Source organism: Alexandromys fortis, unplaced genomic scaffold (genome assembly GCF_014885135.2).
Source record: "Alexandromys fortis isolate MF-2015 unplaced genomic scaffold, M_Fortis_MF-2015_v1.1 scaffold_70, whole genome shotgun sequence".
Classification (NCBI taxonomy): domain Eukaryota; kingdom Metazoa; phylum Chordata; class Mammalia; order Rodentia; family Cricetidae; genus Alexandromys; species Alexandromys fortis.
Window position 1 is genome coordinate 289,954 of NW_026067955.1, and position 16,568 is coordinate 306,521.

Consider the following 16,568-nt stretch of genomic DNA (forward strand, 5'->3'; position numbering starts at 1 on the left):
GATGGACGGAGGCTAGAATCTTCCCGGTAAGCGCACCTTGGGGTGCTTACACATATCATTAGAAATGGGCTAGTCCAGGTGCGAGAATTAGCCTGTAAGGGCTAGAGTTCATGGGCCAAGCAGTTCTTAAATGAACACAGTTTGTGTGTTGTTATTTCGGGCATGAGCTAGCCAAGCGGCCGGGATGTTGGGGACGCAGCCCTGCCGCTCCTTATTTCAACACTCTCCCACACTCTGCCTGTGTGTGGGTGGTGGGTGGTGTGACGGGGATCAAACATAGGCAGCAGTAGGCAAGGACTCTACCAGGGAGCTGCATCCTCAGCCCACTCTCCCTAGCCATTGAAGGAGGATCTCCTCACTCTCATGCATAATACCAAGTTTACATACATTAAAAAAAAAAACCCTCCCTATTTCTTTTGCAGTTGCCAGCCTGAGTCTAGGACTAGGAAACTAAGAGACAGGGTGGGGAGTGGAGGATGGGTAGGGTGGGCTTGACAGTTTGTGGTTGTTGCTTCAGAGAAACCACAGCCACCTCTTACTCAGAGCAGTTAGCCAGGATAGGAGGAAATGGCATGCAAGGTAGGCTGTGGGCACTGAGTCACCACCCAGAGGAAAACCACAGCTTTAGGAGCTCAAGACCCAAAGAAGGGAGGCAGGTGTGTTGGGCCTAGAGCTAATCTCAAGAGTGAAGCCTTTCTGTCTCAAGATCCAGCCATCCCTCTCTGCTCCCACACCCCAGCCACTGGGAAGATGGAGGACAACTTATTGTTATTTTTAATAATTTCACAGTGGCCAGGATCAAACCCACACACGTGACAAATTCTCTACCATTGAGCTGTACTCCTCAGACCTCTGTCTTTAATTTATTCTCTGGGATACCGACTTGCTCAAATTGGCCTTGAACTCACTCTAGAGTCCAGGTAGGACTTGAAGTTGGGATCCTCCTGCCTCAGCCTCCTGAGTAGCAGGAATTACAGTCTTGGTCAACCAGGCTTGGTTCAAGGATGCTTCTTCTATTTAGAAAAAAAAATGCATGTATGAAACTATGATTGGAATTTGATTTAGAAAGTACATGTATGATACTGTCTTAGGGTTTTTATTGCTGTGAAGAGACACCATGACCATGGCAATTCTTATAAGCTAAACATTTAATTGAGGAGGGTTGCTTATGGTTTCAGAGGTTCAGTCCATTATCATCATGATGGGAACATGGTGGCACAGGCAGACATGGTCCTGGAGGAATAGCTGAGAGTTCTGCCACTTGCAGGCAAAAGGAAGTCAACTGACTCACTGGGCAGTATCCTGAGGATAGGAAACCTCAAAGCCTGCCCCTACAGTGACACATTTCCTCTAACAAGGCCACACCCACTCCAACAAAGCCACAGCTCCTAATAGTACCACCCCTATGAGATTATGGGGGCCAATTACATTCAGACTACCACAGATACCATGGTGGGAAGATGCAGTCGTGAGATTGCTTATCTCACACCTGGACCTTCACTTCGATTTGGAGCCAGACATCTGCCATTCTCCCTACGCACTCCTCTCTTCTTCCCTCTAACAACGGGGGAATGTCTTCTCCAGTCACTTTTCTTCTTTCACCTCTGTAGGAAAATGAAAAATCCTGAATTACCAACTAAATACAATCAATTAAAAAAAATCCTAAGCTTATTTTACACCTTTTTTTTTTTTTTTGAAAGACAGTCTTCAGCTTTGGACAAAGCAGAAAATGACAGCAGACCCAAGGGTGGTGAAACTGTGAATTTGTGCTATTGCTGCATCATTCATCCAAGAACTACATCACTCTCACTGTCTTAGTGCTTTTGTCTTTTGATGAGACCCCACTCAAATACAAATGCTATGCAAAAGGATGAAGTAAGAGTAAGTGAGAAAAGCATTGGAGAACCTGGCTCCCCTGGGTATACAGGGAACCCAGCCGCTCTACTGAAGGTGCCTTGCCCTCCTCCCAGTATCTCCTCCATCTTCCCCCAGCTGAGGTATCCAGGCCAAAGGCTCCCTTGCTTCTTTCTAGTCACTTAGAGAGGCCCTTACTGGCCACTGGATCCTATGGTCTTGGCAGCCATGACCCTGCCTCTGTGCAGCCTCTTAGCTGTCCCTTATGTAGGCCAGGGACCTCCTGGTGACCACCATGCCCCTGTGGAATCATCCCAGGGCCATGCCAATGGGCAGACCCTGGGCTGCTGGAGACCTGGGGCCCCCAGGCCTGTTGCCCACATGAATTTCTCAGCAAATCACAACAGGCTCGCAGGTATGTGGAGAAAGTAAGGCTCAAAGAAACAAAGCAAGGGGCCTAGTACATCTTCAACAGAGCAGGCACCATAACCCTGCCTGCTGCTACCTAGTTGGATCCCTCCCATGTTTAACCCCTAGGAAACCATGTCTTTAAGAGACAACTGAGGGGCTGAGTCCAGGAGGCCTCTTACCAGAAGAGATGGGCATGGTGCTTGCTCTGTAAGGTAGGAGACCCCGGGATTAATAGGAGCTGCTGTGGCTAAGAGCCCAGGCTCTGGCATTAGGCTGGCCTAAGTGCTCATCTTGGCTTTAAAGCTTGTTACTGTGTGGCCCTAGAATGTTCCCTTATCTCTCTGTGCCTTGGTGACTTTACCTGTTGGGGCATTTGATGGGTCTGTTTTAATTCAAAGGCTCCCACTGGCTCCCTTACTCTCCCGGAGGGGTGTGGTTTATGGTCAGTGTGGGAGACAAGCACAGAACTTTGAGTGACAGCTGTACTTTCCCGGACATGAAACCTGGGCTGATGTGTGGCACTGGGCGTGGGGCATCGTAGGGGTCAGGATAATAGGACGCGGCAGTTAGCTCTGCAGCAGGCGCCTCCTGTGTTTCCTCAGACCCCATTCCCTTTTCTCACACTCCCTCCTCACATCTCAGTTTTTCTCTTCCTCACAGTTTCCGCAAACTCATTGTTTCCATTTCCTCAGCTTTTGCTTGCTGGTCATGACCTCAGAGTCCAGACACCGCCAGGCTTCCCTGATCCACACCCTTTCAACTTGGCTCCTGCTTCTTAAATCTCTAAGTGAGGAGCTTGACTCCACTCCTGATGGAGTCACCAATTGTAGGTTTCCCCTTCCATGTGAACAACTATAAACCCTGGGCAAATATATGCAATATATATAAAAATGTGTTATTGGCGGGTGTTGGCCAGCAGCGAAGGCAGCGCCACGATCCTTGGGAGGAGGGCTGCCCCAGATCCTTGGGAGGAGGGCTGCCCCATGATCCTTGGGAGGAGGGCTGCCCCAGGGCTGAGTCCACACTCACCCAGCTTTCACTCTCAAGACACTTTCTCAGCTGAGGCGTAGGGAGGGGTGCCAAGCAGGAAGTGACAGAAGGCTGTGGGAAGAAAACAAACAAACACAAAGAGATAGCTGCAGTTGGGTTGAAATGCAGGCTATAAATGAATATCTGTGTAAAGGTTGTGTATGGTGGCACATGACTTTAATCCCTGCTCTCCCCAAGCAGATGCGGGCATATCTTTAAGTTCTAGGCCAGTCTGCTCTACATATCAAGTCACAGACCGACAGGGGTTATATAGTGAGACCCTGTCTCAAAATAAAACACACACACACACACACACACACACACACACACACACTCCTCTCCTTGTTTTCTTAGCAGGTTGCTAACCCATGAATCTGGGGAGCTATTGCGCTGGGGAGCTGGGTACAGCCTTCAGAACGCAAGCAGTATAGAGGTGTAAGAGCTGGGGGAGTGTGGGGAGGACCTGGAGGTCAGGCCCTGAGTGAGATATTTTAATAGAGAGTCGTGGACTTTAGTTCTGAGGCCAAAAGGACAACACCCTAGACATACAGTTGACCTTCCGTTTCTACAAATGTGCATCCAAGGATTCAACCACCTATGAATAAAAACTTGAGGGGCTCATGAGGGCTGTTTACATTTTAAATTTAAATTACCGTGCTTAAGGGATCTATAAAACAAAAATGCCTCCAACCAGTGTGCGCTACTTGCCCAAGGACAGCTAGCTTCCTGGAATGCTGGGGGCTGTTCTTATAAGATAACAAACCACACGTTTTCACTTTTGTAAACAAGATTGGTTGCACCAACTGCATAGGATGTGCTTGACACTTGTAGGCAGGAAGTATGTCAGGATGTATGCTTGCCCCCAGTTGGATGAAGGCAGGAAGCACTTGTGGGTTTTGTCTTTATAATTCCCTTTATAAGCACCTAACTAAAATAATTCATGGCCATTCTCTGGAATCCCGGGTATGGACCCTGGACAGTGTCCATCATCCTGATCAGTATTTAACAAAGCTTGCTTCAAATTTGTCTTGAGAACTGTAGTAGTGGCCTTATTCTTGCCCGGTGAGAATAACAGCTGAAAGGGTGGCTCACTGGTTAAGAGTTCTTGCTGTACAGCATGAGGACCCGAGTTCAAATCCTAGCCAGATATAATCTCTTGTACATCTTTTTTTTTAATATTTATTTATTTAGTATACAATGTGTGTATGTCTGCAGGCTAGAAGAGGGCACCAGACCTCATTACAGATGGTTGTGAGCCACCATGTGGTTGCTGGGAATTGAACTCAGGACCTTTGGAAGAGCAGGCAATGCTCTTAACCACTGAGCCATCTCTCCAGCCCCTCTCTTGTACATCTTTAACTCTAGCACTGTGTAGAGCAGAGACAAGAGAATCTCTAGGGTTTACTAACTACCAGTGTAGCCAAAGAATATGAGCTCCAGGTTCAGGGAGAAACCGTGCCTCAAAGGAATAAGGAGAGTAATAGATCAGAACCTTTAACACCTTCTTCTGGCCTCTGCATTTGTATACATGTGTGATACACACACACACATACTTTTTTAAAACAAGGTATCACTGTGTAGCCCCCACTGGCCTAGAACTTGGGGATCTGCTTACCTCTATCTCCCAAGTGCTGGTGTTGAAGACTTGTGCCACTATGCCAGGCTAACAACTTTTTAAATGTTCTAATTAGGAGCTGGGTGTGGTGGTGCACATCTTCAATCCCAGCACCCAGAAAACCTAAAAGCTATGAGTTCTAGGCCAGTCTGGGATACACAGTGAGACTGTCTCAGAACCGAATAAAACTAAACTAAACAAAGATATATTGGGGCCTCTAATGTGCATATGCACTGTAAGTGTTTAGAACTTGTGATTATCACTATTCCCTAAGCAGAGTATAACGACCATCTAGTGTGTGTGTGTGTGTGTGTGTGTGTGTGTGTGTGTGTGTGTGTTTGGGGGGGGGCGCCAGTGAAATCACTGAACTAGACTGCTCCATGGGTAGAAAGAAAGGTTTATTGGGGAATCAAACTACTGAGGCCATGGGGTCAGGGCAAAAAGAAGAGCAAAATGGTGAAAAAGCAAGCAGATTTTATGAGTCAACAGGGCAGGGGTCTTTAAGCTGTTGGGATTGACTGGGAACTATATACCCTTGCCTGAGGTAGCTGACTGTAATGGTAAAAATAAAACACTGCACTGGTCCCTGAGGGGTGGCAGGCCACAGGCAGTGGACCACGAGGGGCAGCAGGTCTCAGGCAGGGAGCCACGTGGCAGGTGAGAGACCTCAGCGGGTCAGCTAGTCCCACGATGAATAGGCACCATGCAGAGTGAGGTTGGGTATTTATTTAGTGGGTTATAGAAGGGAAGGGGAGAGGAAGGGAGAAGGGGGATGAGGAAAGAGAGGCAGAAAGAGAGAGAAAGAGAAACAGAGAGAGGAGGGGGAGAGGAGAAGAGAAGCTACCTTTTCAGGAGAGAGAAGAAAAGAAAAGGAAGGAGCACAGGTTGGAAGCAGAAGGAAGATCCATTTGCCTCAGAGGAAGGGGGAGGGAGCAGGTAGGGCTTGTCTCTTAAAGGGACAGGAGAGACCGTTACACTGACCTTTGATTAAGGGAGTTTCCTGATAAACAGAAACCCAACTTATAAGATTCACTTTTCTGGTAAACAGAAACTAACCTGTAGGCTTATTTATCTAAGAACAATCCTGTTTGCCAAGTCCTTTTGTTTAGGACAATGTCACCATCACTGCCGTTTGAGGGTGGGTTTGACCTAACACATAGTGCTTAGATTGTGTTAGGTATTAAGGTCATCTAGAGAGGAGTTACAAGTATACAGGAGGCAGGTTATATGCCTCCTGTATAGAAAAGTGACTTGAGCATCTATATAGCCTGTTTTCTGTAGGGATTTCAAAACAATCCTCTGGTGGAGCTGAGGGGCAATTAAAAAGGCCCTCTCTTGGCAGAAAGGGTAAATGACAATGGTGCCCTCTTCTGGCATTCATGGGGACACAATGTGCACATGGCACACAACATACATGCAGGCAAACCATTGATCTGATGTACATAAAATTAATTAAAAAATTTAAAGTTCTACAAATCTAAGGCCTCAAAAGCCTCAAAATACCATTTCAAGAAGTCAGGGGACTCAGAGGAATTTGCAGCCTTGCTGGACCTAAAAACAGCAACAGTATTTACACATACACAGAACAAGGAGAAACAGAGTTTAAATTCAAAGCTGAATTAACCAACTTCTAATGGATACATTCGATGTATGTATCATACTTTATCTTCCTTCTTTGTTCCCATCTTCAAAGAAAGGAAAAGGCCATAAACACTCTTCCCACATGAGTACTTTTTCAATCTGCGGAGCACAGACAAGGATAACGCCTTTGTTGTCCCTTCCATTTTATGTCGATCTGAGCCTTCCATATGGCCTTCAGGACAAGGACCCAAGCACACATTTCACCCATGTGCCACAGCAGTACTAGCATCTCAGTACAAGATCTACTAGCAGCAATGCAGAACATATTGCCATTTGGACAGCAACGATTGGTTCCTTTGTGGTGCTGGGTCTGTGGGTGAAGGCTTACAGCTTTAGTCTTTGGTCTGGTTGGTGCATTCGTTTCCTTATCTGATGTGGACTCAGTGTTCAGTCACATACACAGTATCTACACAGTATATATACAGTATATGCACAGTATCTACACAGTATATGCATGGTATATGCACAGTATATACTTGGTATATGCACAGTATATACATGGTATATGCACAGTCTCTACACAGTTATACACACAGTAATACACGGTATATGCACGGTATATACACGGTATATGCACAGTATATACATGGTATATGCATAGTATATACACAGCATATGCACAGTATATACACAGTATATGCATGGTATATGCACAGTATATTCCTGTGCAGCCATCAGTATCTCTAATGCCTTCTTATTTTGTAAGACTATATTCCACATTTGGGTGGTATGATAGTTAATCTTCGTTGTCAAGTTAACGAGATTTAGAATCACCTAGGAGATGCTTCCGGGTGTGTCCTTGGGAACATTTCCAGAAAGCTTCACTGAGGTCGAAGATCCAACCTGAATGTGGGTGGCACATCTTGTTGGCTGGGAGCCAACTGAGTAAAAGGAGAGAGCAAGTGGAGCTCAACATTCATTTCCCTCTTTCCTAACTGCAGACACAATGTGGCCAGATGTCTTAGTTAGGGTTTCTGTTGCCATGACAAACTTCATGACTATGGCAGTTTGAATATACTTGGCCCCCATAATCTCATGGGGAGTGGCACTATTAGGAGGTGTGGCCCTATTGGAGTGGCTATGGCCTTGCTGGAGGAAGTGTGTCACAGTGGGGGCGGGTTTTGAGGTTTTCTATGCTCAGAATACCCAGTGTTTCAGTCGACTTTCTGTTGCCTGCAAGAAACAGGACTCTCAGCTACTCCTCCAACACCATGTCTGTGCATGCTGCCATGTCCTCTGTCATGATGATAGTGGACTGAACCTCTGAAACTGTAAGCAAGCCACCCCAATTAAATGTTTCCTTTGTAAGAGTTGCTGTGGTCATGGTGTCTCTTCACAGCAATAGAAACCCTAACCATGACAATGACCAAAAAGCAGCTCGGGGAAGAAAGGGCTTATTTCACCTATACTTCCAGGTGAGAGTCCATCGGGACCTCAAGCACGGCATGAACTCAGTGCAGGGGTGCCCGCAAGCATCACATCGTGCATAGAAAGGACCCGGATGAGATAAGAACCCAACGCAAGTCAACATGACTTAGCTGGAGCTGGGTCAAAACTTCTGGAGTCAATGAATTTATTTCATACACATTTAAACAGAGTAAAACTTGAGGGGAAGGTTTCCATGGGACAGTTACCACGACAAAGCTTTAGGCATGGCTACGTGGAAACTCTTCTGCAAAGTGCATGGCTATAGCAAAGCCGCTGTGACTTTTCCCACAGGAACAGTTTCTATTGACTGTGAACAGAGCTCAGGACAAGGGCCTAGGGAGAAGGGGTTTATGATGAGCATAAGGAAGGGTTCTATTGACTGAGGAACAACCTCAGGAGCCTGGGCCTATGGGGGGGGGGGGTAAGCATAATAGCAAAGTCTTTTACAAAGTACATGGAACCTATGTCATGAAGATGGATCCTACAGACTGAGAGACGCCCCCTCAGGATTCTAGGGGATTCGGTGAGCTCTGACTTTACAGAATAGCAAAGATTACCCGGTATTACCACACGTATTTAGAGCCTTCTAGATGGAAAACAGGTGGCAATTTCTTCTGTTGCAGAAAAAAAAAAAAAGCCTGTGTGTTTATCAATTCTGGCTTCTCTAGTGCTATCTGTAAGCTGTCTCCTCTACAGGGCAGGGCCCTGGAGGCAGGAGCTGATAAGAGGTCCCCGAAAAATGCTGCTTACTGCCTTGTTCCTCAGAGCTTGCTCAACCTGCTTTCTGATAAGCCCCAGGACCACCTGCCAGGGCTGAGACCATCCTCAACCGACTGGGCCCTCTGCTACAGTCACTAATTAAGATAATGCCCTACAGGCTTGCCTACAGGCCAAGTCTGGTGGGAGAGTTTTCTCAATTGAGGTTCCTTCTCCCCAAAAGGCTTTACCTTTTCTCAAGCTGACATGAAGCTAGCCAGGACATCAGCTATGGCAGGCTCCCTCTGTCACACTTTCCCTCATGAGGGACTGATGTCCACTTTCAAACTGAACCCAAACAAACCCTTGAACCAACGCAGAAGACTGTTACTGAGGAGCAGGCTTGCTACTGTGGTAAGCCTTACCATGCAGAGCTGGCCTTTGGAGCTGGTTTATAGGTGAGATTCAGAAGTCAGGCAAGAGCAAACCTAGACCGCTGACAACAGGGTTTAAAGGGTGGCTTGGGAGCACAGAGGGCTGAGGGAATTGTAAACAAGCTGAGGTTTTGCTCTCGAGGTTTCAGAGAAGAAGAGATTCCTCTAGAGGCTCTCTGTGTTCTATTCTGTCTCTCCCCCGCCCCCAAATCAGGCTGTATTCTTCCCACATCCTGAAAATTTGAATGAGGCTAAATTAAAAAGTCATAGACGAAGTCGTTTGGTCAAAGGAGTTTCAAGACCGCAGGATATGAAGGACGTGGTGCAGCTATTGCTGGCTGCCACTCTCAGATTTATAGTGCGGGAGAATGGAAATTGACAAAAAGGGCACACTTTGGTGAGGGGAGGAGTGCGGCCAAGTTCCAAGACAGAGTGAGTGCAGGGGAGCAGCTAGGCTTGTGAAAGATCTTAGTACCATCAAGGGGAGACCTTGAGCTACACACTGGGCAAACAGGAAAGGAGCCCTGAGATCTGCAACCCACCCATGAAATTGTGGAAATGTAAATTAATCTAAAAAGAGAGAACCTGAACTAAGAATGCTGACGAAAGAGTTCCCTGACTTAAAAAGGAAACAAAAGAGCCTCCTAAGGAAGTGATTTTCCAGGCTAAGCCAGACTATACCTCCAACTGGCAACAGTACTTGGTAGTATTGTCCATGTGGTCAGGAGCCATGCAAAATTCAAGAGTCACAGGTCACCGAGCCTTGCAGAGAGGTTCCAGCAAGCCACTGAAGCCTGACTATGTTTGACAGGGTCACATTCCCGACGAGGAAGAATGGGGTCGCTGAGACCCGCTGTATGAAGCTCTGAAAGTGGACTCGAGTTGCAGCGGATGTTGGCGCTGCCAGGGCTGTTGGGCATCCTTGAAGGAGCCTGCAGACGTAGAGAGGTGCCAGCCTAAGAGAGAGGCTCCAGGCAGAAGAACTGAAAGGGAGGGGCCACCCAAGACCGCTGGAGCCCAGAGGACGTTTATCAGGAGTCCCAGAGAGCAGGCATGGAGCTTTAGGATTGCCCTTAGGGTTAGGGTTAAAGTTAGGGTTGTCTGGCTGTGATTCCATCTTGTTTTGGCTTTATTTTTCCTTGCTCTGCTGAAATGAAAATGTTCACTCCACCTATTTCATAATCAAAGCATGTTACTTACGTTTTTATTTATTTATTTATTTGGTTTATTCGAGACAGGGTTTCTCTATATAACAGCCCTGGCTGTCCTGGAACTCACCTTGTAGATCAGGCTGGCCTCAAACTCTCTGAACTGCCTGCTTCTGCCTCCCACGTGCTGGGATTAAAGGCGTGCACCACCACCACCCGACATTTATGGTCTTATTTTATAGTGGATCCCAGGGGGCTGTAAAAAAGAGCTTGGACTTAGGATTTCTGTATAGCATTGAAGTTGTTCAGCTGTGGGAGACTCTTGCAGATTAAATGTATTATGAGATGTCCATAAACTCTCTTTTTGAGATTTGTTTTTTTATTTTTATTTTATGTGTATGGATATCTTGCCTGTATGTATGTCTGTGTGCCACATGTGTGCAGAACCTGCAGAGGCCAGAAGAGGACATTGGATTTTGTGACACTGAAATTACAGATGGTTGTTAGCCACCATGTGGGTGCTCAGGATCAAACTTGGGTCCTCTAGAGGAGCAGTCAGTGCTCTTAACCACTGAGCAATCTTTCCAGCTGCCCCTCCCCCACCTCAACTTTTGAGGACCAGGGTGAAATGCTACTTGATTGGAAGCATTACCCCAGCCCCTGGCAGCCATCCTAAGCCCCCTCCCCTGGGAGTTGCCTTGATCCGGACTCCACCTTTGGGAAAGCCAGCAAGTGCTGACCCCTCCCCAGGGAGGGTCAGGACCACTCTCACAGGCTATTTAGACCACTGCCCAGAAAAGGAACACGTGATCTCTGGGTTTTGCATGGTCTCCCCTGCTCTCTTTTTCCCTCCATGCTCTCTGGACCACTGGGGAGCGCTGCATTAAATGTGGGCATCTTTTATTCGGTCTAATTTGGTCTGATTGGAATTATTTATGTTGATAGAGAGGCTCTTCTTAAGAAATATACCTAACGCTACTATTTAAAAGAATCGTGTTTAAGCCAGCCATGGTGGTGCACATCTTTAATCCCAGCACTTGGGAGGCAGAGGCAGGCGGATCTCTCTGTGAGTTCAAGGCAGCCAGGACACTATAGTGAGACCCTATCTCAAAAAAAAAAAAAGAAAAAAAAATTGTAGCACAGTGCCTGCTCTACGCACTGCACTACCATAAAGTTTGCCATTTGGGTAAGGGGCTGGAGATCGAAACACATAGACACACACAGACATGGGTAATGCCAAGAATGCCCCAAGAATGCTCTCTTTAGTGTGTTCCAGGGCAGCTTATATAGGGTCTCCTTGACTAATGGCCACGCCCTACCTCTCTGTTGCAAGCCCACCAGAAACCACTCCCCTGCCATCAGGAACTCCTGAGGGTCTCATGCTCAGCTGCAAAACAAGTTGTTTGATTAGAGCAGCTGCAAGCACAGGAAAACAAGTTGTGTACTTCAGCAGGCAGGGGTCACAGGAATTCAGGGTCTGGGGGTTCACAGTCCCCAACAATAAATAAATAAAAAATAAAAAGATGTGCTTGGGTGTCAGGCTGCTGAGGACCCGATTCAGAATCTCCTAGGAAATGATGCTCCGAGGCAGTGAGGGTGTTTCCAGAGAGGGTTGGCAGGGGCAGACAGGCTCATTCCGAATGTGGACCATCATTCTCTGGCTCTGCCAGCTGACTGAAGACACCATGTGGCTGCTACCTCACACCACTGCCTCACACCCCTGCTAACAGGCCTTCTCATAATTAGTACCCTAAAACTGTAGCCAAAACAAACTTTCCCCTCCTTTAGTTGCCTTCAGTCAGGCATTCTGTGACCGTGGTAAGTAAAGTAAGCAGCACAGGTAGTTCTGTTCTGAGAGATACTGCTCTTTGGTGTTATTTAAAGTCATTATGGTATTTGATACTTGAGCGGACACTCCTATTTCTACGTCTATTATTGTGAGTTGGGAGAAAATACAGGTAATGGATAGAACCACGAAGAAGCTTTCTTCCATGGGGAATGCAGTGTCTTCATTGTCCAGTTGCTTAGGATATAAGGCAACTTGTCTTTAAGAAAAAAAATGCAGGGATGTACAACCAACCCCAAGTACATTGTACTGTCCAGTTACAGGGTCAGCAAAGCCAGCCACGTTGGTCACAGATCCATAGAGAACCTCATGATATAGGGTATATGCCCATGGTTTTACTTGGATTAAAGTAGAAGGAAAATATAGACACCGATTTATTGATTTATTTAGTGATTACTTAAAACCCTGCCTGTACTACCTACTGCCAAGCATGGCTTCACTCGCTACCTGGAGCAGGATGACCTGGAGACACCGCTGAAACAGTGAGCCGTTGCCTTTAACAACCTGCTGACTGTCACATAGGCTTCTGAAAGTCCCACTAGATTGTTCACCACACATTGTGGCTTTAGAGTACAATATAAGAATGCAAACTGGGCTGAAGTATTTCAGGTCAAAGCCCTTCAGGAGCTGTCCTGGCTTCCGCTCACCGGTGACATCGCCTCTCTTCCATCTCACTGGGGTCTTAGTGCACCTTAGGATCTTAAGAAACAAGGTCATAACATTGGATGAGGCGCCATTGTGCAAGGAAGGGGCAGGGGATGAGTTCTACAGTCTTATTAGGTTGACCAACTTCCCCTGTACACAATGGGACAGATTGCCATGTTACTCCTTTCCAAGACAAGCTATGCCCTATTGGTCAGTATGTGTTTATGGTTTCTCTCTCTTCTTATTCAAAGTTTATTTTTATTATATTCATCCGTGTATGCGCATGGAGATAGCACATCACACGTGTAGAAGTCGGAGGACAACTTATTGGAGTCAGTTCTTCCCCTGCGCGATGTGGGACCCAGGGTTTGTACTCAGGTTGTAAGACTTTAAGACAATCCTGAAGCCATTTTTGACAATTCTGAATCCTCTCAGCCTCTGTGCCATAGTGCTTCCCCTCCTCCCCGGGAACCAAGGACCTAACAGCTACACTCGCATGTACTCAGTTCCTGAGCAATTACCCATATACGTACGTTCTGGTTCGGTCCCCTGGGAAACGGGGTCAAAATGACCTCTTACCTCATCTGATCTGGCAACAACAGCTCTCCAGTCAATTATTGGTAATAGCCCTTTCGAATAAGCCAATCAGAATAGTCAAAGAACAACCCCCCTTGATTCTGTGGCTCCTTTAAAAGTAGACTGTACCCGCTATTCGAGGTCTCTCGGCTTCCCGAATGCTGAGGGACCCTGTCATGACAGAATTAATAAAATCCTCATGCTTTTGCATCGGCTGTGGTGTATGAGGTGGTCTCTGGGGGTGACTCCTTCTCGGTGTTTGGACGCTAGAGTCCAACAAGGTCACCTTTACCTACTGAACCAGCTCACTGGCCCTGGTGTCTCTTACGATTTGGAAGACTTGCTTCTTGGTGGCGCTTACTTGGGCCAGGTGTTCTTTCCAGAGTTCAGATAGTAGGTTCTTCCTCCTTGGAAGTGGCTGGAACCGCTTCTCCTTGGGGAGCTGGGGAGCTGTTTAAGAAAGTACAGCACTTGGCTTTGTCTCCCTCTTCACTTTGACACCAAGTCGATTTTCATTTGTAGGATCTTAGGTAGCTCAGTGTTGCATCAAACCTGCTCTGTAGCCAGTGAATAACCTTGAACTTGTGATCCTCCCACGTGCATGGGTTACAAGCGTGCAACACCATGTCCAGCGCAGGAGAACTTATTATTATTATTATTACATTTTATTTTATGTGTATGTATGTATATATGTACCATGTGAGTACCTGGCACCTGCAGAGACCAAAACAAAACAAAACAAACAAACAAACAAACAAACAGACTTCAGAGCCCCCAAAACTGAAGTTACAGACAATTGTGAGCCACCATATGGCTGGGAATTAAACCTGGATCCTCTGAAAGAGCTATCAGTGCCCTTTGATAGAATGCCTTGGTATAAAAACGGGATTCCTGTGTGATCACGTCTGACTTAGCCAAGCTGTTGTGAATTCACACAGAAAGGAATGTTTGTGGAGACAACCTATCTCCCAAATAATCTATCTTGCTGGAGGCAGACAATTCCAGGAAGGACAGATTACAGACCTTCATGTAGATCCCAAGGCAGCAGCAAGTTCCTCATTTCTAAGTCCCTCTTGCCCTGCCCCTATGAAGGGTCACAGCTTTTTTTTCCCCTGGCAGACCCCTCAGTTTCCCTCAGGAGAGAGGCTGCTCCTTGCTGTGCTAATAAGTACGGTCTCATTTATTGAAGGTCAGACTCGGTCTCTCTGCTTTCTGTCGCTTTACACTACAAATCTAACACTCTAAACTGCTGAGCAAACTCTCCAGCTGATTTCTTCCCTTCCTCCACCCTTCCCTCTCTCCTTCTCTCCTTCCCTCCCTCCCTTCCTTCTTTTCTTTCTCTCTTCCTTTTTGAGACAGGGTCTCACTATGTAGCCCTGACTGGCCTAGAAATGGTATGTAGATCAAGCTAGCCAAGGTTCTACAGAGCTCTTCCTGCCTCTGCCTACTAAGTGCTGAAATTAAAGGCATCTGTGTGCGCCTTGATGGGCCTCTCTCTTCCCATTCTCAGCAAGCACGCCTCTGCCTTTGGTCTCATTCCTCTTGTTCCCTCTCCCCTAAATCTGTGATCAAGCTATTCTTTAAGCCTGTTGCTACACCACAGGAAACAGCACAATACCAGAGTCTCACACAGTCAGGACGTTTTAAGTAAGACAGACCAGAGCCGCTGCAGTCAGGAGAGTCAGCTGTAAGACACTGTCTCTCACACCTTGCATATTTCATATCAAATTCCCTTAAATATGACTGTAACTTCTCCATAGATGACCATGCACTGCCACCCCCCAGCACGGGGATGTTGCCCGGGTAGAGCCAAATATGCCTAACAGTGACAACCAGACATACTAGCAATGTCCCCATGCTTCCTTACAGTCACTGTCTGCCTCCGTGAGTTTTGATGGATTTCAGCCTAATAGCTCTACCCATTGTGGTGGTACGAAGAAGAATGGCCCCATAGGCTCCTAGATAGGAACGCTTGGTCACCAGGGGTAGCACTGTTTGAAAGGATTAGAGGATGCCTTGTCAGAGGAAATACGTCACTGGAAGCATGTACCAAGCCCAGAGTCTTTCTCATCCTGCTGCCTGCGAACCTGCAGAGTCCAGGAATGGAATATAGAAATAAAGGGCCCAGTCCAAGAATATAGAGATATAAAATTGTAAGCCCAAACACATTTTGGAAGAAAAAAAAGGCAGACTTCCTAGAAGCCACTATGTACAGAGGTAAACTTTTGACGATTGTTTCCTGCCTCCCAGCTTTCCAGCTAGGCAGGTAATGGGGACAAAGGTTAGCTTCTAACTGTTGCCTCTGTGGGACCCTCTGCTTGTATTCCCTTAATTTTTAACTGGCCCCCATGTGACTCTACTCTCTGCTTTGCATGCTTTCAGGAACAGTGAAAAAGCAGCTGTGTGAGCCACAGGCTTTTGCAAACATCATAAGCTAACACCCTATAACCAAAAGCTGTAAACCTTAAAATGCAATGTGACTTTAAGCCTGACCTCAAGCTTGTAAAAGCTCTTTGACCCACACCTGGTGCTTGATTTTACCATAAGAAGAGGCCCCAATCAGCCCCCATTGCTACAATTTCAGAAACCCGATCTCTAAGCTTTGCGTGCCCCATGGTGATTTTTTCTTTGTTTCTTTTTTTTTTTTTTCTGGAATAAAGTTAGCTTCTGGGGCTGGAGAGATGGCTCAGAGGATAAGAGCATTGCCTGCTCTTCCAAAGGTCCTGAGTTCAATTCCCGGCAACCACATGGTGGCTCACAACCATCTGTAATGAGGTCTGGTGCCCTCTTCTGGCTTGCAGAATATTGTATACATAACAAATAAATATTTAAAAAAAATTTAAAAAAAAAGAAAAAATGTAAAAAAAAATAAAGTTAGCTTCTGGTTTAACAGACTTTGGTGGCCTGTCCCCCATCATTGCGTGACCTTTGGATCCAACAGATCCACATGAAGCATTCTCAGCTTCTTTTCCAGCAAGGTACCCGCAAGTCAACATGCTTCCTGCTATGCTGGCAATGGACTGAACCTCTGAACTGTAAGCCAGCCCCAATTAATTGTTTTCCTTTAAAAGAGTTGCCATGATCATGGTGTTTCTTCACAGTAGAACACTGAATAAGACACCCATTAAGCAGGATGCCATCTGTCCCCACGTCTCATAGTATGAGTATCAAGATAGGCACATTCTCTTTATGTATCTTCCTGAATTTGGCTTCCACATCCATTAATTTCGCACGGGCTCTGGGAA